The sequence below is a fragment of the Rattus norvegicus genome, chromosome 7, assembly GCF_036323735.1.
Source record: "Rattus norvegicus strain BN/NHsdMcwi chromosome 7, GRCr8, whole genome shotgun sequence".
Taxonomy (NCBI): Eukaryota; Metazoa; Chordata; class Mammalia; order Rodentia; family Muridae; genus Rattus; species Rattus norvegicus.
The window spans coordinates 81245511-81257718 of record NC_086025.1 but is presented as its reverse complement, the minus strand read 5'-3'; the positions used below and the strand labels follow the sequence as shown (position 1 = coordinate 81257718).

Genomic DNA, 12208 nt, shown 5'->3' with positions numbered 1-12208 from the left:
CTCAGCTTTAGTTCTTTCTGGAAGAAAGAACAATTATGTATTAAAATCATGAAATAAAAAAATTAAAGAATTCAAAAGATTCTTCTTGAGATAGTTTTGTGGAAAATGCTCACTTCTGTAAGGATGAGGAAAGGAATGTGCAAACACACTGACTCCTTTTTTCTCACCACTAAGTAATTCTTGAGTCAGTGTCAAAGCAACAAAATGCTTCTATGTGAGTCAGTTTCCATTATGCTTCCCCGGTAACACTTGCCCTTTCTCTAGAGTGGGTATAAGTGACTAACCAAAAAACAGAGTTTTGTACTCTCTAACAACTTCGTCAAAAAATTTAATAGACTTCACCAATTTCAACAAAAGGCATCATTATTTTGAGAATTATTTATTATAGTTTCAATTGGTGAAGACATCTTCACTCAGAGATGTGTCAGTGCAGACAGAGAAAGACAGGCTATTTAGAACATAGTTATATGCAACGAATTTAGCTTTCTAGATTCTTAGCTTTTATAGAGGAGATCTGGGTTATCTTCATTTAAATGAACAGAATATCAATGATATTTTTAATCTAAAAATCAGAAATAAGTCTTGATAGTTTTGGTGCAGAATTTTGGAATAGAGCCAATCTTTGTTCAAAAATTTAAAACATTGGTTGTTTTATAATTTCTCTGTAGCATTATTAGAAAGAATATTAATTCGAGCAGACTTAAGTAGTTTTATCAGTATGTTAGTGGCCTGTAGTTGTAGAGAAGATGGGGTAATGCCCAAAGGTTGCTTAGATTATAGACATTTAGACATTTGTATCTCAGATCTAGTGGTTTTATTTTCTTTTAAAACAAAGGCTAGCATGCTTACAATAAATTATTAACCAGGCAACTATTCTATATTGGAGAATTGCATTTATGCATAACATATTTTATCAAGTCCATTCTCCATCTTCGCCCTTCCCATTCATTCCTTCAAACACTGCTTTTTTTCTCCAAAGTTCATGTACCTATAAAAGAAGAAACTGAATCCAGTTGAGATTTCTGTTTATAGATGGGCATAGGACTACCTACAGGAGCATGAGCTCCTGTTAACAAGCACTCAGATGTTATAAATTTTTAGAAAAATAACTGTACATTCCCAGAAGCCATAGGTTTTTCAATACCACTTCACTAATGATGGGAGTTCATAAAACCTCTCCTCCATCTATGCTGGAATTTTGGTCACTTTGTGTAAGAAGTACCAGCTTACCATGTACATGTGTAATATGATCCATGTCTATTCTATAACCGTCTAGTAAATGTTTTCTGTACTTTTTTCATTATGATTCCTGAGCCTTGTGGAGAAGAGGGTATTTGTCCCATTTACAACTGAGAAATCCAGTCTCTATTCTCTAAACACCTTATATTAATTTCTACATAATGTAAAAAGAAGAGTCTCTCGTGATGGATATGGAGATAAGAATTTCAGTGACAACATATTACTATGTCCATTTACTTAGTAGGTTTTCATCCATGTCCTGCCATAAGAAGTCAAGTTTTAATGTGCTTAATCGTAACAGGCACTAATTAGTTCCATCTACTGGAACCAACCATTAAGTCTAACAATAAAAGGACTGATAATTTCCTTAATATGTGTAATACTATTTTGCCAGTGTGCATATGTTGAAAGACCAGTCATTATTTGTAGTTATCACGATTCACATTTAGGTAAGACTGTTCATCAATACCCATCTTGGTAATTTGCATCAAACCTCCTATAGTTATCTCCAGAATGGTAATAGCTTAATTTCTCCTTGTCCTTTGATTCAAGTGAGTGGTGTCTTTAGCTATGAGACTTTACTGTGAAGTTTTGGAGTTTAGCAAAAGACAATGGCAGTAGCTGATGTTTGGGGAGAGAGTCTAGGACCCCAGTAAACATATACAAATTGTAGGTCTTATATATCACTCAGATTTTTTTCAATAACTTTTGACTGGGAGAGGCAGAGTTGAGAGCAAGTTAGTGAGGTATATTTTAGAAAGAAGTGAATATTACAGAACATATGGAAAGTTAAGAATGCAGAAGCTAGAAAGTACAATAATAAGTACATACATAGTTATATAAAATAATTTAAATAAAATTATCATATCTTTTTCTCCATCTTTATTAAATTGGGTATTTCTTATTTACTTTTCAATTGTTATTACCTTTCCAAGTTTCCAGGCAAACATCCCCCTAACCCCTCCCCCTCCCCTTCTATATGGTTGTTCCCCTCCCCGTCCTTCCCCCATTACTGCCCTCCCCAATAATCACGTTCATTTGGGGTTCAGTCTTGGCAGGACCATGGGCTTCCCCTTCCACTGGTGCCCTTACTACGTTATTCATCGCTACCTATGCAGTTGGAGCCCCGGGTCAGTCCATGTATATTCTTTGGGTGGTGGCTTAGTCCCTGGAAATTCTGGTTGGTTGGCATTGTTGTTCATATGGGGTCTCGAGCCTTTCTGAAGCCTATACTGAACTGGATTATACCAATGAAAGTTGAGAAGAGAATGAGTCTCTTATAAACAATAATCAAGCTAACTCAAACATTATTGGAAACATTAGACTAATATTAATAAGATTAATATTAAATATATATAAAATTTTAAATAAAATTTACGTGATTTAAGAATATTTTAATCTAGAAAAAAAGACATAGGACAGATAAGAAAGATAGCCTGAAATTGAAAAGGAAACAAGAAAGTGGCGAGTGGAATTCAGGACTTCCTCTAAAAGGGGAAAAGGGAAACTGAAGTGGGGCATAGATCCCACTTTTGTAGAATGGCTAAAATCTAGAGCATGTAAGGCATAGAAATGGCATTGTTGCAAAGGAAAATTAATTGCTGAGGGAGTACAAAATGGTGTATTCACTTTAGATGACAGAGTGGCAGTTTCTAACAGATCTAAATCAAGCAACTATGCTCCTAGATTTCTTTTCAAATGAGCCAAAGACTTATGTTCACATGAAGTTCTGTAGCACTTGCAACTGTCAAAACCTGGGGCAATCAAGAAGTCTTATAGTTAGTGAATGAATGAGTAACCAGGGCTAGACTTAGCAGTAAATATTAATCGTTTCCATCCACATACTCCATGAAGGAAATAAGCTAAGCTTTACAAATGAAAGCACTAATTTGAAAGGGCTGCATGTCCCATGATTTCTACTTTATGACAATTATCTCAGAGACAAAGCTACTGATAGATGAAGAGAAGTTGGGAAGGATGATTAGGGAGGATTTTTAAAGCAGTTAAAACTCTTCATTATTATGCAATAATGCAATAATAACTATTCATTATTTGTGCATATATACCACTATATACTTGTGAAAATACTGAGAACTTTAACAGCAAGAGAAGAACCCAGCATAAAATACTATTTTTGAGTATAAACAATGATATATTGGTCTGGTTGACTATAAAAAAAATCCAATGTCATCCAGGATGTCACCAATGAGGAGGTTATATGCATGAATTATGGAAGAACTCTCTCCACTTTCTGGTTTGTTTAACAGTGGCCCCAAAACTGCTCAACACGGTTGACTGCTTTGATTTAATAGACTATAGTACTACTCACCAAGATGTCCAGAGCTATTTGCAATGTTGCTTATCTGTTATGCTAATATATTAGAAAAATTTAGAGACTTCGGGTGAAAGCTGATATGTTTAAGGACATTATTTGACGTAGAGTACTATTCAATTCCCATGGTCCCTTTCCAGGTTACAAAAAAATGGTTTGAGCACATAACTAAGCTGTATATTCTGGCCAGTATCTGCAATTGCCATTTACATTTGTTTCATTTTCATTGCATTTCAGACTATATTATGTTCATTACATGAGAAAAACTTTGACTCAGACTGACTTGCCAAACCAGTGAAAATAATGTTCCCATTTTCTATTTGTTACACTTTGGTTAGCAACAAATAAGGATGGAATGTTATCTTTCCCTTGTAATTCATTTATGCAGCACAATTGCAATGCTCAAATTAAGGTACATTTAAAGAAATTCTGTAAATATAATAAAATCCATTGCATGTTGTTCTTTGGAAGAAGAGAAAAAGGTGATGTTAAAATTATCCTTTTTATAAATACCTTGATTTATATTTATAAGTAATTCTGTTGTAAATACATGCTGACATTTTTATTTTTCTTAAATACCGTGATCAAACACTAGTACTTGTTAAGAATATTTTTATAGATAAAACTACCAGATCAATAAATAAATTAATGAATAAGTTTATAGGAGATGACTGGACCTCATTCAAATACCAAATCATACTGACTGCGAAATAAAAAGTAAAACACAGAGCTGCATTTTCCATCAGGAATGATTTAAGACGAGCCTTTTGTTTCCTATTCATTGTGTGTTGTAAATTTTTATGGCATGAGAAATATTCTCTTGGTATTATCCTTCTATATAAGGGAAAAACTGATGAAGGCTGAACGTTTTTGTTGGCATGAGGAGGAATTTAAATCCAACAACATGGCTGCTCTGGTAAAGGAACACATTAAAAGGCCTAGGTCTATGTTATCCAGATGCAATTCAGATACATTACATACCTTAAATTCCACTGGCTAGAATGCAGAGAAGCCCTAAGTAAACATCTTTAATCCCAAACAATGACTTCTAATTGAGGGGTAGTGACCATACCAGAGAAAGATTTGACAGAATGAGACATAGATACCATAGGCTAGCTCACTCAAAAAGTTATTTAAAAGTAAGGTAGGGAGAGAAAGTATGCTGGGAGTTAAGCGAGTTGAGCGTCAGTGAGCGCAGTGCAGTAGAGTTACTTCATTAGTGAATTCCCGAAGTTCAGTGTAGGTTAGCAGATTAAGAAGGAACCAGACAGAGTTTAGAGCAGAGACTGAAGTAATGGCCATACAGAGCCTACCCCACCTGGGGATCCAGCATGTGCGTGTGTTTTGTGTGTGTGTGTGTGTGTGTGTGTGTGTGTGTATCCAAAAACAAATACACACACACACACACAGGCACCAAAACTAGACAGTATTAATGAAGCCAAGAAGTACACGCTGACGGAAGCCTGATAAAGCTGTCTCCTGAGAGACTCAGCAAGAACGTGACAAATAAAGAGGTGAATGCTGGCAGTAAACTATTGGTGGAGTTACAGAAAGGATTGAAGGAGCTAAAGGGGCTTGCAACCCCATAAGAACAATACCAACCACGCAGAGCTCCCAGGGACTAAACCACCATCCAAAGAGTACACATGGGCAGAACCCCATGGCTCCGCTGGATATGTAGCAGAGGAAGGCCTTGTTGGGCATCAATGGAAGGAGAAGCCCTTGGTCCTGCCAAGGCTGTACCCCCACTCATAGGGGAAGATCGGGCTGGGAGGTGGGAAGGGGTGGGTGATTGAGTAGCGAAACACCTTCATGGGGGAGGGGGATAGGATACGGGATTTATGAATGGGAAACTGGGAGAGGAGATAACGTTTGTTATGTAAATAAAAAGTATCCAATATAAAAAGAAAAAAGAAAGAAAGAAAGAAAAATAAGAAGGAGCCAGAAGATTGGAACAAATTGCCAGAGTTGGTTTGAGATGAAGCAGAGCAATTCAGTGAGAAACTGAGAGAAGTCATATTGAATCAGTCAGCTTAGTGAGGAGTTTGAACCAGAAGAACAGAATCGAACCAGCTAGCTAGAGTTCAGAAAGAACTGAGCAGTAAGCCTCTGAGAAGACAATTGCATATGGAAACAAAAGCAAGTTTTACATTGGAGTTTTAAACACATATTTGGAATATTGTGTCATTATAATCTTTAGCACATGTATTTGGAATATTATGTCATCATTATGTTTGTGTGTGTCCCATATTTGTGTTTTAATTGTTGTTGGTAATGATACTTAAACTGAACATTGGAATACTTGGGTTAAAGGAAGTAATTGAAAATTTAAAAAATCTTACTGTGCAAAAGCTGTTTATATAAAAAATCATCAGATGTAGAATATGTTGGAAGGTCTAAACAAAAGTAAGATAAGATTTTTAAAGAAATTAAATTACCTTTTATCTATAGATTTTACACCAACAGATTAGCTGAAAATCCTGACCCAAGGGTGTATTTCTAATATGATTCTGTAGACTGGCAGAAACGTCTAACAGAAATGTAGTGAATCTGTTACATTGGATTAGGATTAAAATATAACTGAAAACATAATTTAAGATGTTCGTTATCATTCAGAATTATGAGTTTATTTTTTTATCAAGCTCATTACCTGAAGTCACATTTAAATAAAAAATCTAGAACATATAACTAGTGAGTTTACTTTATAATAATTTTTTAAAGCCTTGCCTCAGAACAGCAGATAGTGTTTAGATGTAACACAGGGAAAATAAATGAGAGAAAAAAATGTCCTTCTGAGAGTTACAATTTGTGCTATCCAAAACCTACCAAAGTTTAAGTTTATATTTACTAGCTTATAGTCTATTTATATTTGATGGGGAAATTATGAAAATCATAAAAACTAATGATATTAATCAACAAAATTTTTTAACTCAATAAACAGCTGCAATGGCATAATTCTTGCTTGTATTCAGGGCATGTCATTTTTTTATCAGAAATTAGAATTAAAGTGACCACTGTGTGAACATAGAGCTGGTGTTGAGACTGACAGTGCTGACATGTAGCCAATTGGACAATATTAATAGGATTCTATTATTTTTTAGAGGTAAGCAAACCTCTCAAAATCTATTTGCTGCATGCAGCTTACATAGAAACGCCACAAAAGAGAGACAGAAATGTCCCACACACATTTTTAATACACACCATCATCATACTAGAAATTTTACACATGCTATCTCATCGAAACCTTACACCTAGCAAACATCATGAATTCTTCAACATTCAGTATAATTATTAATTTTTTCTTTTTAATAAAATTTTATTTAATCTTTTTTATACTCCAGATTTTATCCCCCTCCCAGTTCACCCTCTGAGTGTTCAGCATGCCATAAATCCTCCATGATCTCCACAAGGAGACCCTGACCCCTATACCTTCCACCCCACAAGATCTCTCCACTCCCTGGTACCTCCAGTCTCTTAAGGGTCAGGTGCATCTTCTCTGACTGAATCCAGACCCTGCAGTCCTTTATATGTATTGGAGGCTTGCAGCCTGGTTAATGGTCCAGTTTCTGAGAGACCTCAGGGGCCCAGGTTAAATGAGACTGCTGGTCCTCCTACAGGGTCACCCTCCTCCTCAGCTTCTTGTAGTTTTTCCCTAATTCAACCAGAGGGGTCAGCAGCTTCTGTTCATTGGTTGGGTGTACATATCTGCATCTGACTCTTCAGCTGCCTGTTGGGTCTTTTGGAGGACAGTCATGACAGGTCCCTTTGTGTGAGCACTCCAGAGCCTCAGTAATAGTGTCAGGCCTTGGGGCCTCCCCTTGAGTGGGATCCAAATTTGGGCCTGTCGGTGGACCTCTTTTTCCTCAGGCTCTTCTCCACTTTTATCCCTGTACTTCTTTCAGACAGGAACAGTTATGGGTCAAACTGTTGGATGGCAACCCCATTTCTGACTTGATGCCCTGTCTTTCTGCTGGAGGTGGACTCTACAAGGTCACTCTCCCAACTGTAGAGCACTTCATCTATGGTCCCTCCCTTTGAATACTGAGAGTCTCTCACCTCCCAGATCTCTGGTACATTCTAGAGGTCCTCCCTGCCTCCTACCTCCTGTGGTTGCCTGTTTCCATTCTTTCTGCATTTTTAAAAAGTACCTGGATGTCAGAAAAGGTATATTTTTTAATATTTTTGGATTCAGATCCTGGAAAATATTGACAGTAATTTTAAAATATGTATATTTTATGGCATGATATAATAGCTATAATATGCACTTGGAGGTTTAAGATTCAGTAACATGATCATGATGTTGAATAGATCTATTGATACAAACAGTACAAAGTTGAGAACCACTGATTATGAATTATATAGCATTTTTGCTTATTGCTAAATCATTCTTTGATAATAAAATATTTTTTCAAATACTTAAATGTGTTGTTATCAAAAATGCATTCCTATATTTATGATTATTATTTAAAGTTAATTTTATTACTATATACTAAAGCAGCAGACAAATTACTTTTATGGAGGAAAACTAAAAAGTTGTCTTCAAAAGATTTTTAATTTGGTGATGCTTCAAATTACAAATTATATATTTCATCTTGTATTTATCTTTACAATCATTTAACATTTCCAGTTTATGGATTTATGCTATGACAAGTGTTCTGTTCTAAGCTCTTATTTGTTTTATGTCCATCTCTGACTTATGAGAGGAAAGAGAGATAGAGATGTAAATTAGAAAAAGACACTGTTATAAATTTAACAGCAGAACTTTGTACTAATTAGAATGATTGCAAAGATCAGAGAGTGCGTGATTTGATAAGTAGGCAAGATTTCTTACCTGGCTTCAGATAAGAAACGTTGTAATAAAGTCAGCCAAGGCAGATGCAATAGGAAGGTGTCTGGGGCATTGCAGAGATAAGCAAAATAAAATATTCTGAAAAGCCCAACTCTCGAGAGATGAATGCAAACAATTTTTATTTTGTAAGCATAAGTGTAGTAAAAGAGAGTCTATTAGACAGTGGGATTAGTGTAGTATTTTTAGAGTGTGGTGAGTTTACTGAGGAATTTAAGGAATTATAAAGGTTCTATGATTTCTGTTAACGTAAGTTGATATTAATTGCACAGAAAACAGGTCTGACATTGAAAGTAAACTGAGAGGATATTTTGTTTATACAGGGAGAGATAAGTTTGGCAACTGAAGTCGTATGAATACAATAGACCCTAAAGAACTTTAAAAGACAATCTAGCATTCTCTAGTGTCCAAACAGAAGCGGTGAGAATGAGGCTTAAGTGGAGAGGATAATCATGTTAACATCCAAAATTTAGCTTGAGATATTAGCTGCAGTATTCAGGAATTATGGCTCGGTTCAGAAAGACCAGATTCTACAGAGGTAAATAAAGTTGATCTGACTCACAGGAAAATATCTTAGTGAAGTCATTAAATTAATGTGGCTAATATGAAGTTGAATCTCAAAAAAAATCTGATGTTGTCAATGAAAATTCCATGATCACAGTACATGTCTGCATATTGTAGGAAAGGTTCCACAATCCAGAGACATGGTTTATATCTGTATAAGAAATTATAATTTGAAAATCAATATTCTTCTGGAACAAAAGTACATAGCTGAAATCTCTCTTCCACTTCCCCTAACTTCTTTCTGATTTATTTACTTATTCTTCATCATTTTAATTATCATCATTTGTATTTCTTGCTTTTACCTAACACTATCACTGCACATTTGACGTTTTTCTTTATGTAACTTACAGTTTAACTCCATGTCTGACAAAATTTCATCATTCTCATTTTTCTCTCTAGTCAGTTAAGTTTATTTCTAGTTAAGTGTATTTGAGTCTCTTTTCTTTCTCTTTATTGGTATAATGTTTACATTTCCTGTTCAAAGAATGTTTATGTATTGATACTTGAATATTTGATTGTTGAAATTAGCTTGGTTATGGTTTACAAAAACAAAGTCTTCTAGAAGATATTTCTTTTTTTTTTATTAACTTGAGTATTTCTTATATACATTTCGAGTGTTATTCCCTTTCCCGGTATCCGGGCAAACATCTCCCTCCCCCCTCCCTTTCCTTATGGGTGTTCCCCTCCCAACCCTCCCCCCATTGCCGCCCTCCCCCCACCAGTCTAGTTCACTGGGGGTTCAGTCTTAGCAGGACCCAGGGCTTCCCCTTCCACTGGTGCTCTTACTAGGATATTCATTGCTACCTATGAGGTCAGAGTCCAGGGTCAGTCCATGTATAGTCTTTAGGTAGTGGCTTAGTCCCTGGAAGCTCTGGTTGCTTGGCATTGTTGTACATATGGGGTCTCGAGCCCCTTCAAGCTCTTCCAGTTCTTTCTCTGATTCCTTCAACGGGAGTCCTATTCTCAGTTCAGTGGTTTGCTGCTGGCATTCGCCTCTGTATTTGCTGTATTCTCGCTGTATCTCTCAGGAGCGATCTACATCCGGCTCCTGTCGGTCTGCACTTCTTTGCTTCATCCATCTTGTCTAATTGGGTGGCTGTATATGTATGGGCCACATGTGGGGCAGACTCTGAATGGGTGTTCCTTCAGTCTCTGTTTAAATCTTTGCCTCTCTCTTCCCTGCCAAGGGTATTCTTGTTCCCCTTTTAAAGAAGGAGTGAAGCATTCACATTTTGATCATCCGTCTTGAGTTTCATTTGTTCTAGGCATCTAGGGTAATTCAAGCATTTGGGCTAATAGCCACTTATCAATGAGTGCATACCATGTGTGTCTTTCTAAGATTGGGTTAGCTCACTCAGGATAATGTTTTCCAGTTCCAACCATTTGCCTACAAATTTCATAAAGTCGTTGTTTTTGATAGCTGAGTAATATTCCATTGTGTAGATGTATCACATTTTCTGTATCCATTCCTCTGTTGAAGGGCATCTGGGTTCTTTCCAGCTTCTGGCTATTATAAATAAGGCTGCAATGAACATAGTGGAGCACGTGTCTTTTTTATATGTTGGGGCATCTTTTGGGTATATGCCCAAGAGAGGTATAGCTGGATCCTCAGGCAGTTCAATGTCCAATTTTCTGAGGATCCTCCAGACTGATTTCCAGAATGGTTTATACCAGTTTGCAATCCCACCAACAATGGAGGAGGGTTCCTCTTCCTCCACATCCTTGCCAGCATCTGTTGTCCCCTGAGTTTTTGATCTTAGCCATTCTCACTGGTGTGAGGTGAAATCTCAGGGTTGTTTTGATTTGCATTTCCCTTATGACTAAAGATGTTGAACATTTCTTTAGGTGTTTCTCAGCCATTCCGCATTCCTCAGCTGTGAATTCTTTGTTTAGCTCTGAACCCCATTTTTTAATAGGGTTATTTGTTTCCCTGCGGTCTAACTTCTTGAGTTCTTTGTATATTTTGGATATAAGGCCTCTATCTGTTGTAGGATTGGTAAAGATCTTTTCCCAATCTGTTGGTTGCCGTTTTGTCCTAACCACAGTGTCCTTTTCCTTACAGAAGCTTTGCAGTTTTATGAGATCCCATTTGTCAATTCTTGATCTTAGAGCGTAAGCCATTGGTGTTTTGTTTAGGAAATTTTGTCCAGTGCCCATGTGTTCCAGATGCTTCCCTAGTTTTTCTTCTATTAGTTTGAGTGGGTCTGGTTTGATGTGGAGGTCCTTGATCCACTTGGACTTAAGCTTTGTACAGGGTGATAAGCATGGATCGATCTTCATTCTTCTACATGTTGCCCTCCAGTTGAACCAGCACCATTTGCTGAAAATGCTATCTTTTTTCCATTGGATGGTTTTGGCTCCTTTGTCAAAAATCAAGTGACCATAGGTGTGTGGGTTCATTTCTGGGTCTTCAATTCTATTCCATTGGTCTATCTGTCTGTCTCTGTACCAATACCATGCAGTTTTTATCACTATTGCTCTGTAATACTGCTTGAGTTCAGGGATAGTGATTCCCCCTGAAGTACTTTTATTGTTGAGGATAGCTTTAGCTATCCTGGGTTTTTTGTTATTCCAGATGAATTTGCAAATTGTTCTGTCTAACTCTTTGAAGAATTGGATTGGTATTTTGATGGGGATTGCATTGAATCTGTAGATTGCTTTTGGTAAAATGGCCATTTTTACTATATTAATCCTGCCAATCCATGAGCATGGGAGATCTTTCCATCTTCTGAGGTCTTCTTCAATTTCTTTCCTCAGTGTCTTGAAGTTCTTATTGTACAGATCTTTTACTTGCTTGGTTAAAGTCACACCGAGGTACTTTATATTATTTGGGTCTATTATGAAGGGTGTCGTTTCCCTTAATTTCTTTCTCGGCTTGTTTCTCTTTTGTGTAGAGGAAGGCTACTGATTTATTTGAGTTAATTTTATACCCAGCCACTTTGCTGAGGTTGTTTATCAGCTTTAGTAGTACTCTGGTGGAACTTTTGGGATCACTTAAATATACTATCATATCATCTGCAAATAGTGATATTTTGACTTCTTCTTTTCCGATCTGTATCCCCTTGACCTCCTTTTGTTGTCTGATTGCTCTGGCTAGAACTTCAAGAACTATATTGAATAAGTAGGGGGAGAGTGGGCAGCCTTGTCTAGTCCCTGATTTTAGTGGGATTGCTTCAAGTTTCTCTCCATTTAGTTTAATGTTAGCAACTGGTTTGCTGTATATGGCT

At 36.6% G+C, this 12208-nt stretch overlaps 1 protein-coding gene across 7 annotated transcripts in view; it reads left to right on the top strand.

Moving 5' to 3' along the window:
- Csmd3 (CUB and Sushi multiple domains 3) overlaps positions 1–12208 on the top strand; it is a 1319129-nt gene that overhangs the window by 698751 nt on the left and 608170 nt on the right. The window lies entirely within an intron of this gene.